The sequence below is a fragment of the Erinaceus europaeus genome, chromosome 2, assembly GCF_950295315.1.
Source record: "Erinaceus europaeus chromosome 2, mEriEur2.1, whole genome shotgun sequence".
Classification (NCBI taxonomy): Eukaryota; Metazoa; Chordata; class Mammalia; order Eulipotyphla; family Erinaceidae; genus Erinaceus; species Erinaceus europaeus.
Window position 1 is genome coordinate 18,461,101 of NC_080163.1, and position 17,653 is coordinate 18,478,753.

At 45.2% G+C, this 17,653-nt stretch overlaps 1 protein-coding gene across 2 annotated transcripts in view; it reads left to right on the forward strand.

Moving 5' to 3' along the window:
• Window positions 1-17,653, forward strand: part of COMMD10 (COMM domain containing 10) — a 924,871-nt gene that overhangs the window by 603,089 nt on the left and 304,129 nt on the right. The gene's annotated exons all lie outside the window — the stretch shown is intronic.

Below are 17,653 nucleotides of genomic sequence, written 5' to 3' on the forward strand. Positions count from 1 at the left end.
TTTCTCTTTCTAACTGGGCACCTAAGTGACGTGTAAGCATCTGCTCGCCAATAAATGCGCACGCGACAACACCCATCCACTTTTTTTTTTTTACCTTACAAATCACCTGCAAAAAAAAAAAAAAAGGTGGATGCTTCAAGGGAGAAGAAAAAAAGTCTATCTCGCTGCTGTTTGCCAGAGTGGCCAGCAGGGGACGCTGCTGCCACCTCTCCCAAGCAAATGCAGCTACAGATCGCTGGCGGAGGGGGCGCGGCCCGGGGGGTAGGTGCGCGCGCAGCCCCGCGGCACTCGGCGCTCTCTCCGGGTTGGGGTGGGGTGTAGGGGGCGGCGGCCGGGAAATTGGCCTAGTGGACTGCAACGGCTTCATCCCCGGCTGCGCCATTTGGCCTGGAGCCCGCAGAGCTAGTGCAGCTTAGCCCCTGCGTCCCCCACCCCGCACCCAGCCCCGGGCGCCCGCACCCCAGAGGTGGGGGTTTCCTTGCTTGCACTCTGCGATCCTCCGTCAGGCACCGCCACCCCGGGGAGCGAAGACAGCCAGGCCCCTTCTGCGCTCCCTGCCGCTACCTTACCAGGCTAATGGTTCCTGGGAAAAGTTCTTTAATTGGAAGAATTAGGCAGCGCCTAGGAATGTGTTGCACGGGTTGCACCCAGTGAATTCCGGGTTTAGCTTCTTCCCTTGGAGAAACAAACCACTAAGCTGTCTTGCTGGCTCTAGGGCTCTGCTGGCGAGCCCCCCCCCCCCCCACACACACACACACACTGCTTCAGGGTTTATTTTTTAAAAGGGGAAGGGGATTCAATATTGACACGCGTCTGCTTCATTTCATTGCAGTAACCCAGAGTCCAAGGGCGAGGACCTAAATCCACCCTTTTGAAGATTATAGAAGAAAAAAAAAGAATGTGAGTTTACTTTTTTTTTTTTTTTGTATAGCTAGGACATGTCACCCAGAGCCTTCAGGGTGGTTGGCTGGAGACTGCCTGATGCCTCCCGGTCCTCCCTGTGAATTTCAGTTTCCACCTGCCTGGCAGAGGCGGGCTCTCCGGGCTAGAAGGCGATCCAGCTCTTGCAAGGCTGCTAACCCTCCAAGGAGCACCTGTAGGGAGGCTTTCTTGAGAAACCGCCTGATGTCACTCCCCCTGCAGAGCACCTCTGAGGCCTCCCAGAAGCCTGCCTTCACTTCCCTGGGAAGACAGCGCGCGTGCGAACACACACACACACACACACACACACACACACACACACACACACACACACATCTCATAATCTGCTCTCTCATATCCGGGCAAAGCAAACCAGCTCAAGGCTAGGGAATCACAAGGTTACAAGCGGAAGGAAACATACATACACTTGGTAGGAGGGCAGTGGCCAGAGACAGGCCTGGATCTCTGGAAACTCTGAAGTTATGTAACTTACTAGCTGGTGGCTTTGGCAAATTGCTTATGTCTCTGGCTTCAGCTGTGATTGGGGGATTCCTGTACTCTTGAGTTTCCAGGACTCGAAGATCTTGCAGAGGCTGGTGGGTATCCTGTGTCCTTGCCCCTGTGTTGTGGGTTAAAGCTTCAGAGCCAACCAATGGAGTCAACAAAGAGGAACTTTTTTAACAACCTGGTGGGCTCGGGTGAGATCTCTGCAAAAGGTCTCAGCCCTAAGTTTCAGTGTTTCAAGGCCCTTATAGGATTTTGGCAGAGTGCCTATGGGACTCTGAGTTATTGCAAATGAAGCAAGTATGTATCTTATCTCCCAAGTCCCCTGATACCTTTATATAATAATAATTGACGTAAAAATTCCCCTACTCTGGTGCCAATTCCAGCTGTAATGCCTAGCTCAAATAAAAGGAGTACAAACATTATTGCTCTTTTTGTTCAAGTGTGCCCTGTTACAGGTATTGGAAAAGATTGGTTATCGGGTACTATATCCATCTGGAGTGGGGAGTTAGAAATGCCAGTGTCCATATGTCTGCCCAATTGGCTGCTAAACACCGATAGGCAGCTCGCTTGCACACAAAGAAAGCTCTGGGTGCAGCAGGGTTTGGTAGACTTGCAACCTATAACATCTGAGCCACTATGCATCCAGTTGTACTGGTTGGTGCCCAAGTCTCCTACCAACTGCCTCTCTCCTTTTTGATGGTTGAGAATACAGTCATAAGCTGCTTGGGACATTTGCACATTACCTGTTGTGGGGCTCGTCATGACAAGCCTAGAAGGATGAGCTGACCCTGTTATTTACCCAGTCTTAGAGGGACAGCAACATAGCATAAGGAAAGGGTTGAGGGAAAGACACAATCAGTAGTTTCCAGCCAAGGAAGGGTCAACTTCAGGAAGGCACTTTTGGTGTTCTGTGTGTTTGGCTTGTGTGCGATGAATCCACGGCTTGAGACCTGAAACTTTAATGACTCGGGGAGTGGTTAATATCTCTTGGGAAGGTCCCTCCCAAAACAGTTCAAAGGGGTCTCCTCTGTGAACTTTAACCCATCCCCAGTCTCCTGGGCTGAAAGGGTGGATCTGTTGGCTGACTTTACAGCTACTTTATCTTTGGCTGACCAGGTAATCTCTTCTACTGCTTTACCCAGACCTGTTATCTGTCTCCTTGTTGTAAGATCTCCTATCTCATGCAAGTTGCCTCACCACTCTGGTACCAAGGATGGAAGTCTCCCATCTACCTGTTCAAAGGGAGACAGTCCGCTCCACCCTGGGATGCACCAGGCTCTAAGAAGTACTAAGGGGAGAACTGTGGGCCATGACGATCAGGGTATTTTTGTTATTGTTGTTTTTGTTTTGTTTTTGTTTTGGCCTCCAGGGTTATTGATGGGCTTGATACCTGCACTATGAAACCACTGCTCCTGGAGGCTACTTTATGGTTGTTGTTGTTGGATAGGACAGAGACAAGTCGAGAGAGGAGGGGAAGACAGAGAGGGGGAGAGAAAGATAGACACCTGTAGATCTGCTTCACAGCTTGTGAAGTGACCCCACTGCAGGTAGGGAGCTGGGGGCTCAAACCAGGATCCTCATGCCAGTTCTTACGCTTCACATTATGTGTACTTAACTGGGTGTGCCACCGACTGGCCTTAGATAGGATGGGTTTTTCTTGTTTGTTTGTTTTTACCAGAGTACTACTTAGCTCTGGCTTATGGTGGTGCAGAAGATGGAATCTGGGACTCTGGAGCTACAGGCATAACCGTTATACTATCTACCCCTGAGGTAGGGTGTTTTTTGTTAATTTTTATTTATTGACAAGAAATATTGACAAGACCATTGGAGAAGAGGGGTACAACTCCACACAGTTCCCACCACCAGAACTCTGTATACAATTCCCTCCCTTGATAGGTTCTCTATTCTTTATCCCTCTGGGAGTATGGACCCAGGATCATTATGGGGTGCAGAAGGTGGAAGGTCTGGCTTCCCTGCTGAAGATGGGCATTGACAGTTCGATCCATACTCCCAGCCTGTCTCTCTCTTTCCCTACTGCGGCAGTGATCTGGGGAGGTGTAGCTCCAGCACACATTGGTGGGGTTGTCTTCCCAGAGAAGTCAGGTTGGCATTATGGTAGCATGTGAAACCTGGTGACTGAAAAGGAGTTATGATAGAAAGCAGAACAAATTGTTGACTCAGCATGAAGCTAAGGCCAAGAATATTGCAGATGAATATTTGAGGTTTCCGTTTTGGAAAAAACTAGTAGGTCTATTTTAGGTATATTCCAAGGTTCCCATGACCCTACTAATTTTTGCCTGAACTTGACATCTAACATGCAGGTGACCTAAATTATTGTCTGGGGAGATGGTGTCATAGTTGGAAAAAGGACCAGAAAGCTGGATCAAGGAAGAGAGTAGCTCCCAAATATGAGAAAAGTGGTTTACAGGTAGGGTGTTCTTTTTAAATTTTTTTTCTTTATTTTATTTTCTTTATTTCCTTTTGTTGCCCTTTTTTTGTTGTTGTTGTAGTTATTGTTGTTGTTATTGATGTCGTTGTTGTCAGGTAGGATAGAGAGAAATCAAGAGAGGAGGGAAGACAGAGGGGGAGAGAAAGATAGACACCTGCAGACCTGCTTCCGCCACTTGTGAAGCAACTCCCCTGCAGGTCGGGAGCTGGGGGCTGGGATTCTTATGCAGGTCTTTGCACTTTGCACCATCTGCACTTAACCTGCTGCGCTACCGCCCGACTCCTGGTAGGGTGGTTTTTAATGTTTGATACATCCGCTCAACTTAACCTGATGACTGGGCATGGTATGAAGTATAGAGATGCCATTTCAGCCCCAGGGCTTGAGCTACTTGCTGACCAGCTTGAGCAGCAAATACCGGGCCGGTATCTGACCCAGTACTTGCCGGCATACCAAATCAGGGAATTGTGTCTCTGGAGAGTGACTGAGCCACCTCTTGGGCCTTTTCTGTCACCTCTACCCAACTCAAATATGTGTGCACCATCACCAGGAAGGTAATCAGAGCCTTGGCTAGTTTTCACTTCAGTGAAGTCAATGTCCAGGTCTTCAAAGGGGCTACCCCTCTCCATTGTGCTTCCATACCCAGCTTTGGTCCCTGCCTCAAGTTGTTCTTGGCACAGGGAACAAAGTATCTTAGAGATGGAATGAAGTCTCGGGATGAACAACTGGGGGCCGAGCAAGGCCACTGGTGCAGTTTTCCTCAAATGTGTTAGTTTGTAGTGGTGATGGATCACCTGGTAACTCATTTTCCCAGGAACAACAATTTGTCCATCTGGGAGGCAGTACCAACCTCAGTGATTCAGCTGGCTTCTCTCTTTTAGGGCTGCAGCTGCTTCTTCTGGCTCATAAGTAGGGTTCCCTTTAGTAAGGGCCTGGGCCTTAAACATAAGTTCTTGTCAGGTTGTGTCACAGAGGAGAGAGAAGAGACCAGGAACTCCTGGCAGAGCGGGAACGCAAATCTTTATTCACAAGGACACCCCAGGATTGGGTGTGGGCACAGCGGGTTTGGGCCACGTGGAGCTAGCAAAATGGCCACCTCCCGCTATACACGCCAGCCCTTCTCCAGGCTGGGATGTGGAAGAGAAAGAGAGTGAAACTGGAACAGCAGTGGACTTTATAAGGTAAAAAACTGGAAGTGGCAAGTCGGAAATGGAAATGGCTAGGAAAGGGGGTGGAGAGAGGCAAAAGGCATGCTGGGAAGGTGGAAGCATCCTTAGCAACTGTTGCAATGGTTTTAACTGAATTAACAATAAGCTGAGGGGATAACGTGGTGGGGATCTTTCAGACAAAACAATGATTATGTAACTAGACCATAGTGTCAGCAATGGAGCAGAGCAGGAGGGGAGTTGGCTTTAAGGCCAGACAGGTTCTGAGTTCAGCATGGACAAGGAGTCCTGTAGCCTCTTTTGCAGTCTGATCTGCTAGTGTACTGCCTCTGGGATACTCTCTCCATTTGATTCCTGTGGGACTGGCAGTACTGTGGGACAGCCAGTACCTACATGGTCTCCAACAATGATCTGATCTTTGTTCCTGTTCTCTTTCCCAGCTGTAGTCAGCCATCCCCTCTCCTTATGCAAGGCCCTATGTGTATGGAGGGTGGCAAAAGCATGTTGGGAGTCTGTCTATATGCTTACCCACTTTCCTTTCACGGTCTGGAGTGCTGGGATTAAGGCATGCAGTTCTGCCTTCTGAGCGGACCTGTTTGCTTGAAGGGCTCCAGCTTCAGTCACTGAGTCAACAGTGATGACAGTGTAGCCTGTTAAGCATCGGACATTCCAGTGTAGGCTTCACTCATTCTCCTGAGTTCCTGGCTGTGGCAGCTCCCATTGGGGAAGAATTCTAAATCTGGGTTGTTCAAGGTGGTATTGTTCAAGGTGAGGTCAGGCCTGGAAGCTAAAACTTGGTTGATGATTTCTTCATAGTTATATTCAGGGTCCCCTTCTCTTCCGATAAGTAGATGGCCTGGTTAAACATTCTGACTGTCTCTATGTGTACCCCAGGGTGTGTGTGTGGGAGGAGGAGTTTCTCACATAAAAGGTCTCCATATCTAGATATCTTGATATCTACTCACTCTCCAGACATTTATGTGGTAGCTGAGGAGAGAAGGCACTTGATGTGGGACCTTGACTGTGAGCTCCTGACTCAAGATCAGTTTATCTTGGGGTCAGTCACAAAGGCCCGGAGGTACAGTGGCCAACCAGAAGTCACAATGTTGCGCTTCTTTGATAGGTAAGCAGTTGACCTATTCCACGGCCCCACAACCTGAATAAGGAACCCCCCCCCCCCGCTGCCCCACCCCAGTACATTTTGAAGCTTCTCACAGACAAACAATACAAAGAGGCATCGTACATCTGGTTAACTATTAGGTGCTATTTCTTGTGGGCTTGTGTTCCTGGGGGGTTTTGGGGAGTATCACAAATGACCTGGGGGTCATTTGTACATGCAAACTCCTCTCAGTCCCCTAGTCAGGAAACATTCCTGTCTTCAAAACCCTGAGGCCCTTCTCCATACCCCCCCTTCACACACACACACACACACACACACACACACACACACACACACACACACACCTTCTCTTTGCCTTCAACTCCTGACTTTAAAACACATTTGAAATTACTGGGGATGGAGTTCCTGTAGCTGAACAAAGTTAGATGAGGAGATAGAAAGTAGTTACCATCCATAACTGCTCAGATAGAAACTTTTTGTCTTAAGAAAGAGATCTTAACTAACACCTGATAACATTAAAGATGGGAAAGGAATATCTATTGGTGTTGACTATAGTTTGACTATCTGTGGGCACTCACTGGAGGGTCAATATCTATGGTAGTTATTGTAGTTTGAATATCTATGAGTATTTACTGTAGTTTAAGTATCTATAGATTTCCATTGCCACTTGAATGAATATCTGCTAGTGTTGACTCTATATAAAGATTTATTCTAGTGTGAATGTTGGAAGAGAATAGTAGTTAACCATTAAGACACCTAGCTTCACTTTATATATATATATATATATATATATATATATATATATATATATATATACACCAGGACCTGAAATTTTACATGTAGACAAAAAGAGAAAAACTGTAATTGGTAGAGACAAGGAGGGTAGAAGGAAAAGATCTGAGAAGTGTTTCTCCCTTTCCCCCATTGCCCAGTGGTTTTCCCCTTCTCTTTCTCCTCCTTCTTATTTTACAGAGTTCCAGGTTCAGTCCCCCTCACCACCACAAGCCAGAGCTGATCAGTGCTCTTGGCTTGTTTAGGCAATCCTCTGCAGCGGCTCTGATTTTTTTTTTAATATTTATTTTATTTATTTATTCCCTTTTGTTGCCCTTGTTGTTTTATTGTTGTAGTTATTATTGTTGTTGTCGTTGTTGGATAGGACAGAGAGAAATGGAGAGGGGAGGGGAGGACAGAGAGGAGGAGAGAAAGATAGACACCTGCAGACCTGCTTCACCGCCTGTGAAGTGACTCCCCTGCAGGTGGGGAGCCGGGGTTCGAACCGGGATCCTTATGCCGGTCCTTGTGCTTTGCGCCACCTGCGCTTAACCCGCTGTGCTTACATGGTCAAGACAGCAGGGGATAGAGAGATGATGAGGGTCTTCCCAGTAACCATCGGGTAAGTGGTCAAGCTAGTTTGGAGAATGACTCCCAGCAGCTCTGATTTTATGAAGCCTCTCTGCCTTCTTTCAGTCCCCTTTCTACCTGGCAGAGCTTCATCATAACAAAGTCAGACACTTTCTGCTCCCTTGCTCCTGTCTTTTTGGGTCACATCCATTCTGATTAAAAGCCAATCCTGACTTACATAAACATCAGCTTTCTCTGCTCTGACACTGGGGCTAGAGAAAGAAAACACATCCAGGCAGGTGCTGTTTCAACCCTCATCCTCCACTGGGTGGTCCACAAAGCCTCACCCTCACCTTCCCTTTCTCTCTCCTATTCTTTGAAAAAACAGGGTGCATCAGGGGCCAAAGAGACCAGCTAGCTTCTGCTCTCTGTTCCCTGCTGAGCTCCTCCCAAGGGGAGGGCAGCCCCTCCACTGGTTCTCAGCTACTTTACACGTCTTAGAAGTTCCGTCCCATTGTCTCCTGCATCCCCCATCAGGATGTCAACAAGCTTCACTGCAGCCCTCCTTGGGGCCTCAATTCCTTTCAAGTCCCCACCCCTAACCCCTTCTCCCAAGGTCTAGTGTCCCTAGAAGTTGTTGACAATCTGCTTGGTCACTGGCCCATTCATTCCCTTCTGTTCCCAGCAATCCACTGAGCTTTTGCTCAAGATTTCAAGGTCCTCTATGACAGGAAATGCTGTGAGCATTCTCAAGTTTTCACTTAGTGTGAATTCACTGCAATAATAAATATACCCTTCCTCCCTTGTAACCCTCTTTGCCCTTAGCTGAGCTACCCTTGCTCTCTCCCTTTTTACATTTTTGTTTTCTCTTTGCAGGAAATGAAAGGATATACAAAAATTTCTTTTTTTAACATTTAAAATTTATTATTATTATTATTATTATTATTATTATTTTGCCTCCAGGGTTATTGCTAGGCCTCAGTGCCAGTACTACAAATCCACTGCTCCTGGAGGCCATTATATTTCATTTATTTTTTATATGATAGGAGGGAGAGAAATTGAGAGAGGAGGGGAAGATAGGGAGAGAGCAGGTAGCACAGTGGGTTAAGCGCACATGGCACAAAGTGCAAGGAATAGAGCAAGGATCCCGGTTCCACCCTCCACCCCCTTACCCTCCCTCCCCCCACCCAGTTCCCCACCTGCAGGGGAGTGGATTCACAGTGGGGGGTGTGAAACACTTCTGCAGGTGTCTATCTTCCTCTCTCCCTCTCTGTCTTCCCCTCCTCTCTTGCTTTCTCTCTGTCATATCCAACAACAACAGGAGTGACAGTAATAACAATAATGACAGCAATAAGGGCAACAAAAAAAAAAAAAAGGAAAAATGGCCTCCAGGAGCAGTGGATTCATAGTGCAGGCACTTCTTCTTCTTCTAGCGTTTGCCCTTCTTCCGTAGCCAGTCAACAGCGTCAGGTTGAGCCTGATGTAAAGTTTCGAGACCTCCTTTGAATCTGGAGAGGTGGCAGTCGTTGACTATGTGGGTCATAGTCTGTCTGGAGCCGCAGGGGCAGTTCGGGTCGTCTCTGGCTCCCCAGCGATGGAACATAGTGGCGCACCGGCCATGGCCTGTTCGATAGCGATTGAGGAGGGCCCAATCCTAACGTGCTAGGTCAAAGCTGGGTTGACGCTTGCAGGGGTCTGCGATGACTGAGTCCCAGTGATAACCCCAAGGAGGGGGAAGAGAGAGAGGGAGAGAGTGAAAAAGATAGACACCTGCATGCAAACCTGTTCCACCATTTGTGAGGTGTCGCCCCACCCCCTTGCAGATGGGGAGCTGGGGATTTGAACCAGGATCCTTGCATGGGTCCTTGTACTTCCTACTATGTGTGCTTAACCTGGTGTGTCACTGCCAGGACCCCTTTATTATCTTTATTTATTTGATAGAGATAGTCAGAAATAGAGAAGGAAGGGGAAGATTGAGAGGAAGGGAGACAAAGACTTATCTGCAGTACTGCTTCAGCACTTGTAAAGCTTTACCCTGCAGGTGGGGATCAGGGACTGGAACCTGGGTTCTTGTAAACTCTAACATGTGCACTCAACCCGGTGCCTGCCATCACCTGGCCCCATACCCAGATAATAGAAGTTTTTTAAAGCACGATAAAGGAAACATCCAAATTCTAGCACCCATAATTAACACTTAGTACTTTGTCATTTTTGCTCCAAGAAATAAAACATCATATTCACCTTCAACATAATCAACACTGCTTCTCCCATTCTCACCATCTTCTTTGTAGGTAACACCATCATCATGAGTTTTCCAAGTGTGTCCTTACAGTCCTTTTTTGTTTTGTTCATCACCCCTGGGGGGATTTTTCTTAAACTCTCTTATGTAATTTCAGATAGAGAGAGACAAAGGAGAGAGGCACAGGGGCTTCCCTGGTGCCAGTATATTTCCACACTGTGCTAAGGTTCAAACTTGGGCTATATGGCAGGGGAGATGACATAATGGCTATGAAAAAAGTATCTTGACTGAGGCAACAAAGTCCCAGGTTCAATTCCCTAGTGTACCATAAGCCAGAGATGAGCATTGCTCTGGAAAAAAAAAATATATATATAACAAAAAGAAGAAGATGATGATGAAGAAGAAGAAGAAGAGGAGGAGGAGGAGGTGGTGGTGGAGAAGGAGCAATGGAGAGGGAAAAGGGAAGAAAAAGGAGGAGAAGAGGAGGAGAGTAAGAAGAAGGAGAAGGAGGAAGGGAAGGAGAAGGAGGAGAAGGAAAAGGAGGAGGAAGAAGGGAAGGAGAAGGAGGAGGAGATGAAGAAGGGGAATGGAAAGGGAAAACAGAAGAAGAAGGAGGAGAAGAAGGAGGAAAGTAAGAAGAAGGGGAAGGGTGAAGGGGAAGGGAAGAAGGAGGAGAAAAAGAAAGAAGAGGAGGAGGAAGAAGGGAGGAAGAAGAAGAAAGGAAAGAAAAAAAGAAAAAAAGAGGGGGCTGGGGAAACCTGGGTTTTAGGCTTGGCAAGGTACATGACTGTCCTAGTGACCTAAGGCCCTCTATTTGCTTTCAATATTTTCCATTTATCCTATGGACCCAGGACCAATATGTAAAAATGGTTTGACTGCTCCCTCCTGCAATTTACTATAAACATTTATGGTAATTTTACCTGCATACACTAGTCCTCAATTTTATGCTCCAAACTATAGCTGAAGTGATCTTAGAAAGTCGCATATTTAGTCACAGTTGTCCCCTGCATGATTTGGTTTTAGCTCCCTCTCTGGTTTCATCCTTCTGCCAGGTTCCCACCACTTTCTTTCCTTCTGTTTCCTGTGAAAAAGTCTTTGGCCTGGTCTGTATTTCTGGCTGGAACACAGTCATTCATTCCTACCTTTCATTACTGTAACTGCAGTTCCCCCCTCTCCTTCAAGTTTCAGCCCTCATGTTCCTCCCTTAGGAAGAATTTCCCTGACACTACCAAACTGGCCACATATACCCCCTTTTGTATTCCTAGAAACCTCTGCCAAATTAGCTCATGTCTTGTCACCAGAGATAATTTTGGGTGCAATTATTTGTTGAATCCTCCCCTTCCCTGTGAGAGCAAAAGCTCTAGGATTCCTGGGACTATGCTTCTTTCATTTCTCTGCTATCTCTAGCACCAAGCAGAGATTAGTACACAAATGAGATGAATGAAGGCATTTTCCATAGGAAAGGACTTAGGTTTTTGAATAAAATAGAATCCAGTCAAAAGAAAAGGAGGAATCTGAAAGTAACTCAGTCAGTAGAATGTGTGCATTCTCTTGAGCTAAGACCCGGATTCAACCCCCCTCCCCATACACATATAGACCCGCAAGAGGGGAAGCTTCATGAACATGAATGGTGAAGCAGGGCTGTATATGTCTCTCTTTCTCTCTCCCTACCTCCCCCTCTCAATTCTCTCCATCCTATAAAATTTTATACACACACACACACACACACACACACACACACGGCCACTGGAAGTGGTGCACAGTGGATTGATTCATCTTGTAAACACCTACCACCCCAGGCAATAACCTTTGTGGCAATATAACAGCAGCAGCAGTGACAAATGACAATAACAATTACTTTTCTTGTTTAAAGAATGAAAATATCATCCCAAGAGTTGCACGCCTGTTTAAGGTCCAGGTACTCCAAATAAATAAAGATTTTTTAAAAAAAATTAGAAAAAGAAAAAAATAATAATTAGAAAGTTACTTCCTTCTTATTTTGAGGCTCCAGTTAGAAAAAGGAACCCATTTGAAGCTTTCTCTCCACATAAAGCTTCCAAGATGGACAGTGTCTCATTTGCTTTGTGAATGAGAGAAAAAGAGTTTATAGATAAAAGAGAGGAGTAAATACCACAGTTACCAAAACAGGACGCTCAAAAATAAGATGGCCTATGTGGCCCATGCATGATGATTCTGTGGTCTGAATCCACTGGGAAGTCAGGAGAACGTCTGTGAGGGTGAGGTCACCTCTCTCAGGAGCCCAGAGAACCAACAGTGCTATATTGTCAGCTCTCCATTAACAGTTTCATGGGGGAAGAGGGTGCCCTCTTCTTGGGGGACAACTACTCTTCTGTTCCATAGTATAGCCTGGGCTCTATTCACTCTTTCCTTTTCTTTTTTCCCATTAAGGATATCACTGGGTTCAGTGCCTGCATGATGAACCCACTGCTCCCAGTGACCACTTTTTCTTTCCTTCTTTTTCTCTTCCTTCCTTCCTTTCTTCCTTTCTCTCTCTCTCCCTCTTCCTTCATTCCTTTCTTTCCCCCCCCCCTTTTATTTATTTGATAGGAGAGAGAGAAATTAAGAGGGAATGCATTAGAGGGAAAGAGAAAGAAACACTGCCAGTACTGCTTTACTCTTCCTGATGCTCCCCTCCCTCCCTTAGGCAGAGGGGTGTGGGCTTTGAACCTGGATCCTTGCACATGGTAACTATCATGTGAGTTTAACCAGGAGGCCACTGCTCAGCCCCTCCACACTCACATCTGATATCAAATTATTCTTTGGGAAATGAAGAGAATAGTAGATTAGAAGTAAGATAATGAATACACAATATAAGTAGACTATAACTCTATCCCCCCAACACACACACACACACACACACACACACACACACACACACTACATGTAATTGAAGTCTTCAGTTGTATAATACAGAGCAAAGACTGGCTTTGATTGTTTTTACATCTCTCCCTTCCAATATAACTTTTTTTTAATTGCCTTTTTCTATATTCTTTCTTTCTTTTCTCTTTTTTCTCCGGGGTTATTATTGGGATTCAGTGCCTGCATTAAAAAATCCACCACTCCCAGTGGTCATTTTTTTTTCCCTTCTAACTTTTAAAAAAATTTTTTTTATACAGGGCAGAGAGAAATTAAGAGAGGACAGGGAGATAGAGAGAGGGAGAAAAAGAAAGACAGACACCTGAAGATCTGCTTCATGGATAATGAAGTTAACCTCCTCTCCCCCCAGAACTTAAAAGTATTGATTTGAGGGATTGGGTAGTAGCACAGTGGGTTAAGTGCACATGGTGCAAAGTGCAAGGACCAGCATAAGGATCCCAGTTTGAGCCCCTGGCTCCCCACTTGCAGGGAGGTTGCTTCACAAGAGGTGAAACAGGTCTGCATGCAGGTGTCTATCTTTCTCTCCCCCCTCTCTATCTTCCCTTCCTCGCTTCATTTTTCTCTGTCCTATCCAACAACGACAGCAACAACAACAACCACAACAATAAAAAACAGCAAGGGCAACAAAAAGGAAAAAAAAAGTATCGACTCGGATATGAATTTCCTTTTTTTTTTTTTTTAAGGCAGCTACCTTCATGTAATTTGCGCGCTTTTCACAACCAGATAGACCAGATAATTAACACCGCTTTGAAATTTGCTGTTTTGCCAAAAGAGAGATGAAACATAATATATACGTATTTCTGAGAACTGCTCTTAGGTTCTTGTTTCCAGGTATGGAATTGTGCTGATCTGTTCTGAAATATATAATCCTGCTGCAGTTCTAGTTGTTTTTGTTTGTTTGTTTTGTTTTAGGTGATTTCACAAACACTGCTCATATCAACTTAGAAGATTTTTTCCCCCAGGTTGTTTGTAAAGAATGTGTATTTAAGGGTAATTTTATAACCAGGGAGACAGAGACAACTAAGTTTTTGTTTGCTGTAACACTGAATGCTTAACAGAAGACAGCTGTTTAGAATATCTCAACTTTGGGTGGATAATTGCAGACAGTGACAATAGTCTAAAAAAAATGATATGCTTCGATCTTAACTAAGTTTTTAAATAAAATGTAAAAACAGTACTGAAACTGGAAACTCCCCACTATATACAATCATGTGATATAAGAGTCATTTCTTAAGTCTCATATATGACTTTGGAGTTTGTACTTGAGTGAGTCTAGGTAAATGTCTTTCAACTTAAGAATATTTTGCGAAGATAGCTTTTAGATTGAAATCAGCTTAAATGCTACATTTCTAAGTAAGTAGCATATACTTAGGTACTTCCTCAAAGCCTCAGATGATTCACAGGATGCTTGTGTTTAATTTGTATTTCGTGACAATTTAAGTAAAGTGTAACAAATGGTGTCAGTTTCTTTGTGGAACCTCAGAAATACAGCTTTATCCATAGCCAGGTTATTTAGCCAACTAGGATGTTACATTGGAACACTGGAACTGAAAACCCACACACCTGTTTTCTTGTGAAATAGTATTCCCTGAACTATATTATTAAGACTCTAGCACAAACACACAGGTTGATTTCCTCCTAGTCCCCCCCCCCCACTGCCTCAAAGCAATTGAGTCACTTCCTTTCCCCAAATAGCCTTGAAAGCTTTTCTCTTGCTTAAGCAAACATTTGAAAGTCCCTAGCTCTTGCAGCCTCTGACTCCTCCTCCACCCTATATTCTTCTTTTCCCAACCCTTCATTTATTTTTCCAGTTAATACTGCCCCCAAACTGGCATTGTTTTTACTACTTTGTCTCCCATTAGGGCATTTCCCCCTTTTGTTTAATTCCTTAGTCAGTACAATGCTTTTTTTGGGGGGGATGTGGGTAGGGGTAGGGTGAAGGGAGCTATTGAACTATTTTCCTTACAAAACACACCATATAAACTAATAAGTATGCTGTATGGTAGTATTAATTCACTCTGGGTGGAGTGAGAATTAGCCTTATGCCATGGATGGACTAAGTTAACCCAGACATTGCAATGGTACTTAACAATGCTTCTCTAGGCCACATAACCTCATGTTTCCAGCTGTTCCAGCTGTCATACCCAATTCCCCAGCTAATCCCCTTGATCTTCCTTTAAACTAGACCCACAATCTGACCGTTTCTTTCACTGTTACCTGTGCCCAGATCACCATCATTTCTGTCTAGGAATGTCCTGTTAGCCTCACAGTGGATGTCTTTGCTTCTTAATTGTCTTTGCTGCTATCTGATCCCAGGACAGGGTGATCCCACAGCTTTGAAAATTAAAATCAAGGTGCCAGGCAGTGGTGCACCCAGTTGAGTGCACATGTTACTATGTACAAGGCCGCTGATTCAAGCCCTTGTCCTTACCTGCAGGGTGGAAGCTTCACAAATAGTGAAACAATACTACAAATGTCTCTTTAAAAAATTTAAAATCAGGGTCGGGAGGTAGTGCAGGCGGTGAAGCAAGTCTGCAGGTGTCTTTCTCTCCCCTTCTCTGTCTTCCCCTCCTCTCTCCATTTCTCTCTGTCCCATCCAACAATGATGACATCAATAACAACAATAATAACTACAACAGCAATAAAAAAACCAGCAAGGCAAACAAAAGGGGAAAAAATTAAAATCGGCTTGAAATAACTCAAAAATAACTTAAAATAACTCAAAGCTTTCTTTTTCTTTTCTTTATTGGATAGAGACAGAAAGAAACTGAGGTGAAAAGGGGATGGGAAAGAGAGAGAGGGAGAGAGAGAGAGAGAGAGAGAGAGAGAGAGAGAGACCTGCAGCACTGCATTGCCACTCGTGAAACTTCTCCTCCATGCAAATGGGGACCAGAAGCTTGAGCTCAGATCCTTGTGTATGGTAAAATGTGTGCTGGTGCTCCACTGAGCATGCCACCCAGATCCTGTTCAGTTTCTTTCAAAAATTGTATATATATATATATATATATATATATATATATATATATATCATACAAACAGAGAGAAATGGAAGGGGAGCTAGAGAGAAAAAAAGACAGAGAGACACCTGCAGCCATGCAGGTGAGGACCAGGGGCTTGAACCCTGGTCCTTATGTACTGTTAGGTGTGTACTTACCCAGGTAAGTAAGCACCACCACCGGGCCCCTCCAAGGGTTTCTTTGTTAAGTCCCTTTGAATGAAACCCAGGGATTTGAACCCTGGTCCTTATATAGTATTAGGTGTGTGCTTACCCAGGTGCACCACCACCTGGCCCCTCCAAGGGTTTCTTTGTTAAGTTCCTTTGAATGAAACACAGGTTGGTATCCCCTGGCTCTCCTCTATCACTTTGCAGTCTTCCCTCGGTTCATTCCACTCATACCCTGCAGCTGAGTACGTGCCCCCCCACCTCGCTTGATTTCTTCCCCCTGAATCACCATATTTTCTCAGCTGTCCACAAAACTCATGCCCTTCCTTGAATCTTTGCTCAAACATCAGACCTTCCTGATAACTGTAAATAGAACAATCCCTTAACCTAGTGCCCTTCCTCCTACTGCCCTCAGATTGGTGCCTTTTTCCTCATTGCCACCTGACCTGGAGATTATTTAATACTGTTGACTGAGTGTCTATCTTCTGCCACCTACTCATGAATCTTATCAGGGGCAGGAGCTGGCTTCTATTGACCCCTGATTCCCAGTATATTCATTTATAACAGTAACCGCCACACCCTCCCCATGCAATAAATACTTGTCTAGTGAATGAATGAACAACGCATCCCTGAGCACAGTTCACATCAATTTCCCTTTGGGTAAGTGAGCTTATTTACTAGATGTGTGAGAACATTTACGTCAGAGCAAGGAGCTCTCTGCTAAGAAGTGCCCCTCCAAGTACAAGCTCTTGTTCACAATCTCCTCGTCTGCTGCGTTTTTGATTTTGTGTGGAACACAGCTAATTGGGGGGGGGGGGGGGCGCAAAGCTACTGACTGCTGAGTGGTGAAAGTAGGGGTAGGTTTACTGCTGGAGCCATGCCAGGCACAGAGAGGGTGAGGACGTTTCTTACTACCTGCTGATGACTTCAAAGAGCCACTTCCAAAGTCCAACCTGAAGAATAGAGCTGGCTGGCCTTGTGTAGGAACCACTACGGACAAACCTCTGCATTAGCTCAGATAGCCGTAGGGAAACGATGCAGAGCAGGTGGTTTGAATGACAGACACTGATTTTTCTCTTAGTTCTAAAGGCTAACTAACACCCCACATTAAGGATCTTCCCCATCCCCTTTTCTGGTGGGGACTTTCTTCCTAACATGTTGTCTTCTCTCCTTCTCTTTCTCCCTCTCCCTCTCCCCCCGCCCCGCTTTACTAGAGATAATTATATATTTTTTACAAAATTATAAAATAACGGGTATATTTCCTCCGCATCGCTCCCACCCCAGAGTTCTGTATCCCTATTCCCTCTACTGGAAACTACAGCAGTTATTCTAAGGTTGTAGATATGCTTTAACAATTATTTCCACAACTGTCTATATGTGTATATATTTGCCCATTGTTTTCCATGGTCCTGTCTTCTCTTCCTTTTCAAGTCACTCCTACACCTATTACTACTTCCAAATGTTCTTCCTTTTGTCCTCTTCTCTCTCCAGGTTCTGATGGAGTTGAAGTTCAGAGCCCTCTGGTCATCTTTCCCCTATCATTTTTACCTCACTGGGGGTATGGACCAAATTTCATTTTGTGGAGCAGAGGATGGGAGATGTGGCTTCTGTCATTGCTTCTCCACTGAAAATGGACATTGGCAGATTGATCCATTGCCCTAGTCTGTTTCTCTCTTTCCCTAGTGGTGTAGGGCTCTGGGGAGGTGAGGTTCCAGGATACATTGGTGAAGTTGTCTGCCTAGGGGAGTTAGGGTGAAATCATGATAACATCTGTAACTTGGTGGCTGAAAGGCAGTAAGCCATGTTGTCTTCTTCCTATGTCTTCATATGCCTTTTTCTCAGCACTTGCAAG